The following is a 10,818-nucleotide window of genomic DNA, read 5'->3' on the forward strand; positions in this document are numbered from 1 at the left end:
GCTTCGACCGCTTCGAATTCGTACATTTGTTACTCATAAAAGAAGCTGTTTGCAACAAATACAGTATCTTTTTCAACTTTTTAAAAAATTAAAAAAAAAAAATCCAAAAAGTTTCTTTTGTTTTGTTCTTAAATTTTCGAAAAATTCAAAAATCCAAAAAGATTTTCTTTAGCTTTATTCTTAAAATTTTCGAAAAATTCCAACATTCAAAACGATTTTCGTTTATTATGTCTTTATTTTCGAAAAATCCAAAACCACAAAAATATTTTGATTTGTACTTCTTTTTAGTATTTTGTTGCAGATATTGATCACAATACAGAGGGGATTAAGCATGCCGTACTAGGGTCAGGTAAATTTTTTTTATGAATTCATAATTTTTTTTGAATTAGTTAGGTTGTCCCTAGAAGCATGCTGCTGCATGTTGCCCAAAAGCCTCCATGACTCAATGTGTGTGTACGAAAGCCTTAATGAAATTTTTCATACGAAAATTTCTTCCCAATTAGGTTTATATTCACATTAGTCTCTGAGCTACCTGACTCTTCTCAAAATGAGTTAAGAGTTTTCTGTTTGGTCCAATATCATAATAGAGGTACACTTCGTGTCTTATACCAATCTTTTTCATCAATAAAGTTCTTACACGATCACACACAAAGACATATGTCCGAGAGGTCTCTGATCAAACCCGTCGAGACTTAGATATATCAAAACTCTGTGTTTATGATCTAACATCATGAGTTCGTGATGATCGTGAAACCCAAATTTCTTGCAAAATTAAGGAATTGACGGGGAACTAAGTTCCAGATGTTTACGAAACTTTTGTTTCGGTACCAAAGTTCGAAACTCCAAATCATATTCATTTCAAATGCGTGGTCTTGATCAAACATTCGAAACCCATGATGTTTGTTACCCAACAAGGTCCAGTACATAATTTTTTTTCTTGAATATGATTTCCGTGTGATTTTCATTCGAATGTCCTAGTCATGATTAAAATTTCTCAAAGCAACTTGTCACTAACTACACTGGTCAAACAAGTAATTTCTGTTACACTTTATCACCTTATGTTTAGGTTGACATGTAACGAAATTTTGAACCTACCCACGAAGCATTCTCAAAAGAAGCCCTTTGATACTTATCCAAAAGTATTCGATTGTAATTCACGGGAACATACACAAGCTGTTGATCATCTCTCTTGATGATAAACGAAGCAACCTTTGCCCGGGGTTTATCAGCCTTCGTGTCAAATTAAATTTTTGACATCACAAAATCCCAAAATTTTTATTTCTTTGTTTCTTGTCTAACTTTCTTTGGAACATTGCACACAAGAAATCCTTGAGGTTCTGAGTAATACCAACTCAGGCTGATGATTTCGAACATCTGGCATATGACTTCGCTTTTTATCCCAAAAGTGAAAGAGCCTTGCTTCCATTCGAAGGGTTCTGACGGTTACAATTCTCTTGGAGGGGTAATGACAGGCTGTGTATAGATGACGTATGGTATTATGTCCGGTTTTCTAGGTGATGTGACAGCTACTTTTTGACGCATGGCTATCTTTACGCAGTAATGGTCCGATTTTTAAGATGCCACGTCGGATCTCATTAAATGCATCCCGCTTCAAATTCAAAAATTCAGGGTTACATATAAAAGGGGATTCCAGGGTTAATTCTCCGTTTACGCGATCAAAAAGCAAAATACACAAATTCTTTGTTCATCATTCTCTTCAAAACCTAACAATGGCGACTTCTGCTCATGTCGATCCTTCCATTGAAGATATTTCATCCGCACCAGTTATGAAGATTCAATCCACTAATTATTATGTGGATGGTGAAGTTTCTCAATATCCCGAGGAATTGAAGATGCTCATCGTTGCTCTGAAACACTCTGTTTTATCCACGGCGATGTTTAATTCCTTTTCAGTTCCAATATCCTGGCTTTCTCAAGCAGAATCCACTGCAACATACAACAAAGCCTCAGATACAATCACTTTCCATCTTGTGAATGATAAAAAGGTTAGGTTATCCAAGAAACTTTTCTGTCAGATTCTTGCAATTCCGAATTCGCCTCCTTTTGTTGAATTCACATTCCCACAAATTGTCCATATGTTTAATGAAATGGGATATCAGCCCCCATTGTCAAAAATCAGTGATTTTAAGAAGTCTGGACTTCCACGATTATGGAATTTCTTGTTTGGGATCTTTTTAAGATGTTTGACTGGAAGAACCGTTGGCTTAGACAAAGGAAGGATGGAGGTGTATGCTATGGTTGCAGGCCTCTACTATGATCTTGAAGCAGATTTTTCTACACAATTATGGAAGGAATTCCAAAAGGGTGTAGAACATACGAATGCTGTTCATGGCATTTCGTGTGCACGATATTGGAGCCTTATTTTACAGTATTTTTATAATAAGGAAGGAATTTTAGTATCAAATGAAGAAGAGAAGGTTACTTTTCAATCTTATCATTATACGAAGGAGGTTGTCGATGATGCTGATACTTTTCCAAGTGTTGCTCGGATTCCAGATGCAATGCTTAAACGGGTTGATCCTACGAATCCGGTTTTGGTAGCATATCTGAAAACGGTCGATTCTTATATTCTGACTGGAATCTTGTTGCCTAGGGAAGAGAAGAAGTCCAAAAAGTCGAAGAAGGCTGATCCTGCTTCCTCTGAAAAGAAAACACAGGATTTGAAATCCTCCAAGTCTCCAAAGAAGAAGGTTGATGAAACACAGGTGATTGAGCCAATTGTTGAAGAAACTCAAGAGAATATTATAATTCCTTCGAAGACTGGGATGTTTCGAAGAATCAAGATGAAATCTCTTCGCAAACGCAAGTCACCTTCACAGAAAATGGTTCGAAAACCTCAAATTACTCATCAGGGTGTGCTTATTCGTGAAGTACCAGCTCCTATTTCTTCGGGGTCAAAGAAACGAGTAGCTGAGGATATGGCAAAACACTTGTCACAAACGAAGAAGAAGAAGTCTACTCAAAAACTTGTTGTATCTACTGAGTCCACAGAAGACGATGAAACGATACCCGAAACCCCAGAGTTTACTCATCTCATTACAAGTTCAACTCCTGAGAAGACATATGTCATACCACCCGAAGTTTCGATTGCCAAATCAATTTTTGAGGAGGTTCGAACTTCAGGCATCCCTGTACACGTATCTGATACGAATACAAATGTCAATATGGGTGAAGGAGGTTCGAAGAATGTATATCAAGGTACTCCTTTCGAAATAATTGTTTCTGTCACACCATCATCTACAATTCCCATTACATCAACCACAGACTCACCTACCTTCGAACAGATCATAAATCAACCATTTACTTCCATTTTCTCTTCTCAATCCACTGACCCAACAAAACCACCTTCGCCTATTCACGAAAACATTGATATGGAGACAGAAACAGACAATGAAGGCTTTGGAGGTACATTCGAAGATTTGGAATTTCATGAAGATGAAGAAGAATTTCCTGATCATATGCTGATGACAATGAAGCAGTATAAAATTCTTAATCAGAAGTTGAACTCCATAATTCAATCCCAAGCCGATGTTGGAGGAGCTTCATCAGTATCGAGTCTGGAAATCGATACTATGTTAAAGATGCTGGAATCAAGAATAATCAGCAAAGTTTCTGGAATGGTGAAAGCTTCAGAGTCAGTCATTTTGGAGAAGGTTGATTACACGGATCAGAATAATGAACTTCGTGTTAAAAATCAACGATCTGATTTTATGGGTGAAGTTAAGAATCTAAAAAGCATAACAAAAGAACGAAATATTCTTTTTGTTCAAGAAGTGAAGAAGGTAAGAGAAGATGTTAACAAGCAGATTCATGAACTCCGAGAAGAAATGCAAAAAGAAGTTGCAGCTGTACATCATGATAATGCATCAGTGAATCAGAAGGTCGATATCATTTGTGATGCAGTCACTCGTTTTGTCAAGTTATATGAAGGTTTGAGTCCTCAAATTACTCAAATCTCAACTTCCGAAACTGCAAGTTTTGAGGAAATGATAAAGCTGCTCAAGGAGTTAAAGGAGATTTCAACAAAGCCAGTTTCGTCTCCACTGATTACTCCCGAATTTTTATCCCAGAAGTTCGTTCAGTTCGAAGCCATTCTCAATAAGCAGCTTGCACCACTTTTTTGCATCTCAAGTCTTCTTCCCACAACAACTTCCCCTCCTATTTTTACAGGGGTGCAAGGGGGAGAAAGGAAGTCAGGTGAAGAAGAAGCGAAAGTGGTGGGCAAAGTATTTCCTTCGAACATTCCTTCAACAAAACTGGTGATAGTTTTTGCTGAACCAGTGACTTCAACTATTGTAACAACAATGCCAACTGCAAGACCAATTTCGAAAGGAATTGTGATTGGTAAACCATTGGAAACTGGTGGGAGTGGTTCGAAACCAAAAGAAGTAACAGAAAAACCGGCTTCAAAAGACAAAGGGAAATCAATTCTTGTCGAAAAATCAAAAGATGAAAAGAAGGCGGAAGCAGAGGCTGAACTGGAGAAAATGAGGCTCATCCAAAGTATCATGACTCAGAGGGCTAGTGATCCGAAGGGGATGAATAAAGGTGATCCAACAAAACATTATAACTATGAGATAATCGAAGCCAAGGTTGCTTTCAATCACATGTACTCATTCGAAAAGAAGCCAAAGCAGAGTTATGTGATCACGAACACTGATGTATCCCAGTTGGATTTCCCGATAAACAAAATGATGTTTATCATGCCACAGTTCAAGGCTGAAGGGAATTTCAAGGAAAAAGATGAAGGAACACACATGAAAATTCGTTTTCATGCTGTACTTGGAAAAGCCCCTGAGGAGGTATGGTCACTGATCAAAATCAAGAAGGTGATCAGTATGAAAAAGGATGTGGTTTTCGAAAACACAGTCCAAAACATTAAGTATGTGGTGGCCAGGGCAAATGGAAATATTTGCGAATTTACAATTGCAGATTTTCCATTGATGAACTTGTATGACCTTATACAAGTTGCATTGCTTTTGAAAGACAAATCATTCTCTTATCTTTAGAACACAGAGCCTGAGGAATTCAAGCTTGGAGTTGCTCACATCAAGATCTTTATCGAAAATTACTATGAGTGCCTAGCACTAACTGATGTGGAGTTGGCTACTGCCAAGGGAATGGAGATAAAGGCCCCAATGGCTCCTTCGAAGACTCAGACTGAATTAAAGAAATATGCTGATGGAGAAATCTGTCTAAAGCCTTTTGGGTTAGTCTTCGCGGGAAAAGATAAAGCTGGGAAAGCGAAGCGCTTCTTGTTCCAGGCAAGCGAAGTGGAAAGATACTCTACATCTCAATATACGAACTTAATTGTTCGTATGAATCACTGCAAGAAAAACAATGAAGGAGATAAGAAGGAGTTGAAGAAGGTCATCTCATGGTACACAGAAGTTCGAAGAGTTTTGCTGTACTCCATCACACTTCTTACAAACTGAAGACTTCGACTTTGATTACAAAGGGGGAGATTGTAAGGGTCGAAATATTGTAATTAGTCGAAGTATGTGTTGGTGTCTTCGAACATTTTTGTAATGTATTTTACTAAGGCATTGTATTCGAAACTTAATGTTTAGTCCTTAGTATATTTTTTGTACGCTTTTCTCTCCTATATATAGGAGTGTTTACTAGAGTCTTAGAAACGAAGTCTTTACAGAATATTCACTTGTACTCTGTAAAACTTGAAAGCGTAATAGAGCCAAACAGATCATATTTACATTCTGTGTCCAAATTTCATATTCATACTTTGAATTCAACTCTGATTAATTCAATACTCGATTCTTTGTTTCATCACTTAGGTTCTAACTTTATTTAGGAGTGTTTGGCATTCCTTTTAAAATGGTTTTTGGACTTATAACTTTTCCAAAAAGTCAAAAAAGTCCAAAAGATATTTGACAAGTGGAAAAGTTTTTTAAAACCAAATTTTTGCCATGAAAAAAATGTGTTTTTTCAAAAGTTATGAAATGTCCTTTTTTTTTTTACTTTTCAACATTCTAGTAAGTAAATTGCATTTATACCCATTATAACTACCCAAAGACTTTTAAGCATGTCTTTTTTAGTCATTTTAAATGTAAAAGTTAAGCCAAACATTTTTTAAAAATAACTTTTGGCTTTTGCCCTGAAAAACTAATCCAAACAAATTTTAAGAAATTGCTTTTGAAAAAAGTCCTTTTACTAAAAGTCCATTTACAAAAAGGACTTTTGAGATTATAAAGTAATCCCAAACTCTCTCTTACGGTTTTCATTTTAACCATATATATATATATATATATATATATATATATATATATATATATATATATATATATATATATATATATATATATAAGTTCAATTGAGAAAATAAAAAATATTGACAATGAGGGAATCATTCTTAGCTAATCATTTATTTTTGCCGCAAAACGCTCCGGCGAACCATGCCGACGGAGGGTGACTAATATTCATATATAAATATAAATACGTGTGTATTCACACCACCTCCCTCCGTGTGACAACCCGAATTTCTCTCTTTTAAAGTCAATCAATTCAATCAAAAGTCAGACTTGTTTCTGCTATCTTTTAGCCTTGTTGAGGGTCTGTTTGAGAGTTCTAAGCCTAGTACACTCAAGGATTGTGTGTTAGGAAGTGTTAGCTTGAGTTCTTTGAGATGCAATCGAGCCGGAAACACCTTCAACTTCTTCAACTCTAGCCATGAACACACCTATTCTCTCTCAACTTTCTTCAACCGTGAACACTCTAAAGGCGTCCAATAAGTAAGTAACTCATCCATCATCTTATTTGTCCATTAGAAACACTTGATTCCCTATGAAATAAACACCACTTTGCATGAATCTTCAAGAGTTCACGGCCGTGAACCCTTCATTGGGCCGTGAACCCTTCTTAGATGCAAGTTTGGCCGTGAACCCTCCTTCCACGGCCATGAACACTTCATAAGATCAAGGTTGGGCCATGAACACATCATGTGTTCTATGGCCGTGAACCCTTCTAAGGCCGTGAACATCCCTTTGTTTGGCCGTGAACTCTCTTCATTCAATCATATGTGATTCTAACACTCCATTAAGAGTGTATCCTAGTTCCTAAGGTTGTTTCCCTTTCAAGTTAGTTGTTATATACACTAGTTGTATACATATATGTGTCATTATATGCTTAATAGGATCCGTTTGTGCTCGAGACTTCACTTGGCATACTTCACATCCTATATCGATCTTTCATTCGAATCACTCACTACAGGTGAGTTCATACCCCTACAACTACACTTTTAAATGCTTTTTAAATGCTTTTAGGGGGGAATGCAAGTAGAACACAATGAAATTGTGTTAATCATTTACATGTGAAAACAACATCCAAAAGGATTTCTTATACTCAAAACTTGTTGAAAACTCTTTTAAAGCTTTTATAAACTTCTTTTATATCAAATCATATTCATCTATCTATTTACGTATAAGTATGCTTTAACAGACTTAGGATTATTGCTGGATACCTTAACTCATGTTCCTTGTTTGGTTGTGGGCTCGGGGTAGGATCACTAGTCCGAATGTCGGTTAAATCATAGTTATACTTATTAAATACATATGTGAATATTAAACCCATTTTAAGGTTCATTCTTAACTTAGTTTCTTGGTGAGTAATTGAGTCTTTTCTATACGTCAGTAACAGTCAAACAATCATACTAGTAAACTATAATAGGTATAGCTTAGAGGATTACTACTTACTATTTCTAGATCAATGAAACTTACATGAGTCAGTTCAAACATACTATAACTAGAATGAGAAGGAACATACTATAACTAGAACGAGAAGTAACAGACTATAACTAGAACGAGAAGGAACATACTATAACTAGAACAGAAAGGAACATACATACTATAACTAGAACAGGAAGGAACCTACATACTGATACAAGAACAAGATAACATTAATGTGAGCCACTACTTCATGGCATAGTAATATACTGTTGTGTCACGTTTTGTAACCAGAGTCTCCTGGAGGGAGAGCATGAGTTTGTGTATAGATCTATACGGGATTGACCATCCTACACCTCGCTGCTAGCTACAGTTGGACCTGCAGGTCTACGGGTGATAAATGTCATACCATTTCGACGTCTTTTGATCGTCGTGTTTTATACTAGTCAATCGAGCATGGTTATAACCTCATCAGATTTTATCTTAATTTAACTTATTGATTTTAAGGTAGTTAGTACATCTGTAGTTACTTTATACAATACTACTGTACACTTTCATTTTCCCAGTACATTCATATAGTGATATTCTCACATAAAAGGTAATGCAAACTATTTTCTAGTAAAGATAGTCATAAACTTGGGAAAACATACATTTTTACAAATGAACAAACATACAAAACAGTAGGGTCTTGGTAGAAGACTACTTTCCATTTTAGTAGAAAATATAGGATTTTCTAGGAAGTATACAAACATTTACATCAAAACACTTACAAACTTTTACATCAAAACACATACAAACATTTTCATCAAACTAATGAAATCATGTGACACTAAAATACTTATGAACTCACCAGCTTAAATGCTGATCTACTCTTTCAAAATAACTTGTATTCTCAGGTCACCAGTAGACAGGTACACTGGACCAGGTTTTGAGAAGACGGAGCATGTTCAAGACTCGTCTTTTGTTTTGATTACACATTTTGGTGTCTTTCAAACTTTACACAGAACACACTTGTATTAAATTATATTATTAATGAAATGGATGATGCTGTTTCTTGTTTTACTATTGTGCATTGTTACGATACTGTACATGACGTCCTCCGCCCCCGAACGTTTCCGCCGTTCTGGTTTGGGGGTGTGACAGATTGGTATCAGAGCTTTGTTTATAGTGAATTGAGTATATCAACCCATAAAAGATATACAACTATAAACACATCGGGATTAAAACACTCTGACCAAGAGTTTATACTTTTAAAATAATAAAATATTTTACTAAAAGAATACATACAAGCATTCATACTAGGATCAGTGTCATACTAGAACCGAACAAAAGTATTGCGGTTGTTGGACAACACAAGCATGCTTGGGGACATATAATCAGATTTGGGAGTGATATAGCCTGATCAACTATATCTTTCCGAGAAGTGATTAGCATGTGCCTAGGAATAGTTGTGGTGTTGCAGCAAGTCTAAAAACTTACCAACACTACTACAATGAAAACTTTAGAACATAACATAAACTTAAAATACTATAGGAGTATTTTGTGATACTATAATTACTTATGTGAAAACTAAAAGGTCTTTACTAGTAGGTCAATAGTTGCTGAGTGGATACGCTAAGGTTATATGTGACTAAGGTGTTATAGACTTAGAATCTATGATATTTGCTTTACTTCCTTTTCCTTGTTTGGTTGTGGACTTAGAGTTAGGGTCACTTATTCGAAGGTCTATTCTATCTTGGTTACATATGACTGGTATGCACTACGCAAATATTGAAGTAACCGGTAAGGATCATCCTATAATTATCTTAAGTAGTACGTCTATTATATGTTTCTTACACCCCTTTCTCGCTTAGATAACATGGCTGGATTCCATCTCCCTGGCGACCCGTACTTTCCCGATAAAGGGCACGGTGGATGCCTTGATGCAGAGCCTGAAGAAAAGAACCCGGTGGTCCCAGCAGAAGAAGACCCCGAGGAGAATTCTGTTGAAGAGAACGAGGATGATCATGAAGACTCCGACTCATACACCGAGGTCTATAATCCACCCCAAGTTGCTCAGAATCCTAACCCTCGTCCGGCTTTTCGAGGCCCGACGCTTCTGTGGGCGGTGAACTTGGGAAGGTGGAGCAACGAGCAGGGACAACCACCTCCTTACAATGGGGACCAAAGCTTCTACAACCTGAATGAGGGAGGCTCAGCAGACAAAGTCCTTCCTATCATGGTGCGTTGTGTAGCTCGCAATGCTGAGCAGGGAAGGGAAAACTTCGACCAAGGCATGGAGATCCGTGCTAACTCCGGAGTCAACACAGTTCGTCTTCATCATCTGAACGATAACCAGGACTTTGAAAGGTCTCGCACTGATGCCCTACAAGTGGAACTAAATGCCTATCGATCTGAGACTAGGGATCTTCGTCAGAACCAGGTGGCACTGCAAAGGCGTGTATGGGAAACGGAACAGCAGCTGGCTGAATCCAGGGCTGAATCAAGTACCAACCAGAACAACCCTCCTCGCGAGTAGAGCCTACTCTACTCCCTCTTTTGGATATTAATTAGTTCTATGTTTAGACTCTAGTATAAATTTCCTGTTTATGTTAAGACCTTGAACTTTCAGTTTGTTAGGTCTTTGTGCTGTCAAAATTTTCTCATTTCGATGTAAGACCTACTCCAAGGTCATTTTTCCCGAACTTGTTACATCTTTAATACCAGTGATATTGACAGACATATAACTGTTGGATTAGTGTCTAAGTCCATAACAATATTTGGTATGTACTTGACTCGATTGGCATGGTCCATTTGGGTTGCATGGCATCATGCATGTAGATAGACTAAAATGAGAGAAATAACACTTAAGGTTTAATATATTAATAAGATTATTTAATTAGTATTGATCAAGAATTAATTTGGAATTAATTAAGTGATCAAAAGGAGACTAATTAAATATATGGGTTGATTGTGTAAATCATCCATACTTGTATAGTGGGCTAATGCTCCATGGATTATCAAGTTGGGCTAAAACCCATAGGATGCTCCATGGTGTTTTTGTATCCATGGATCATGGAAATGAAAGGCCATGACAATTAGGGTTTACATGGTGTAACCCTAATTGTGACACACTATATAA

This window comes from Lactuca virosa, chromosome 2 (genome assembly GCF_052849685.1).
Source record: "Lactuca virosa cultivar CGN04683 chromosome 2, Lactuca_virosa_CGN04683_v6, whole genome shotgun sequence".
NCBI lineage: Eukaryota > Viridiplantae > Streptophyta > Magnoliopsida > Asterales > Asteraceae > Lactuca > Lactuca virosa.